Below are 1,575 nucleotides of genomic sequence, written 5' to 3' on the forward strand. Positions count from 1 at the left end.
GTATCGGGAAATGAAATATCGCGATATTTCAATGTATCGATATTTTCTTACACCCCTAATCCCCGAGCCACCCGCTGATCCGACCTGAACATCGTCTCTGCATTTCAGATTTACAGAAAAAAACAAACGAGAAGAGAACGAGCGGAACGGCCACAGAGGCACCGGTTCCAGCTGAAGCTCTAAATCTGCATCGATAAAAGTTCTGTCAGAACACGCCCCCTTCAGACTCAGTGTTTCTGTAATTATGTTTTTATTCCGAGGCATGACTCGCAATTAAAAACAATAATCAAAACAAATTTCTAAATATATTCATCCCTAACCTATGTAACAGAATGGTCTCGCATTTTTTTTTACTTATCTTGACTGCCATGTCCTGTATATGTTCCACATTTTTAATAAACAGCTGGATTTCCTGATGACATCGCTCCAGAATGTGTCAAAGTCAAGGTCCGCAGGCCAAATGTGGCCCACCACTGCATTATATGTGGCCCACGAGAGCTTCAAAGGTGTATTAATGTCTTAAAATAACCTGCTTTAAAGCCAGAATTGATTGTAAACTACATCTCCCATAATGCATCTTGATTATTTTTACATGTAAAATGAAAGAATTCCATTACTAGGTGGACATGCGCAGGGTTCTAGGCTAAATTTATCGCGTAAAATCTCTGTTGCATTTCGCTACAACCCAGTTTTACTGATAATTTTATTTTTGTAATTAAAAAAATACTCATTTCATTTAAAAACAAAACAAACGCTATACATACAACAAAAGTGGGAATTTCCCACTTAGAGGTCGTAAATTTAAACTGGAACGCTCCTTTAGTCGGAATTCCCTGTGGGAGAGTTCACAATTTAAGATGGCAGTTACTCACCACAACTCACCAGTGAGTAAAAGTCTTACTTTTAATAGTATTTCTCTTTATTTATTTCATATTTAGTCAGTCGTATATGTAGTACTGTTCAGTGTTTATAAGACGTGTTAAAATGCTGTTTCTGTGCGGAAAATACCAGGTAGAGCTCAGTTAGCGGTGCTCAGGAACGTGACGTTTTAGTCGTTAAGTTAAATACGAAACATCTAAGTTAATTACAAAAAATACCTTTCACAATAAATGTTGCCGTCTCAGAAATGATTGCAATAAAAGATAATACTGTTTGGAAACAATTTAAAACTAATATAATGAAATTTACTGATATAACAAAATTTGTGTTGTGTAAAAATCTTTAATTTATCACGCAACTACATAAATTATTGATTATTGCTTCAGGCCTAATAACAATAATGCTCATGTGGCCCTCAAAAAACCTAAACTGTGCAAGCTGTGTGACAAAATGTAAAATTTCAACAACTACGTATTTTATAAGAACTTTAAACAGGGTTCCTACAGTTTAAAGCAAGTTAACTTTAAGACTTTTTAAGGCCAAGTGAAATTAAATTTAAGAGCAATTTCATAATAGACACAAATGACAAAAATAAAATAAAAACGGGCAGAAACTCATAAACCAAACTATTTTTGGTTGAAGTATTCAAATATAATAGTTTGTTTAATTGTTTTTATTCATATCTAACTATAACAG

Source organism: Austrofundulus limnaeus, unplaced genomic scaffold (genome assembly GCF_001266775.1).
Source record: "Austrofundulus limnaeus strain Quisiro unplaced genomic scaffold, Austrofundulus_limnaeus-1.0 Scaffold85, whole genome shotgun sequence".
In the NCBI taxonomy this organism is placed as follows: domain Eukaryota; kingdom Metazoa; phylum Chordata; class Actinopteri; order Cyprinodontiformes; family Rivulidae; genus Austrofundulus; species Austrofundulus limnaeus.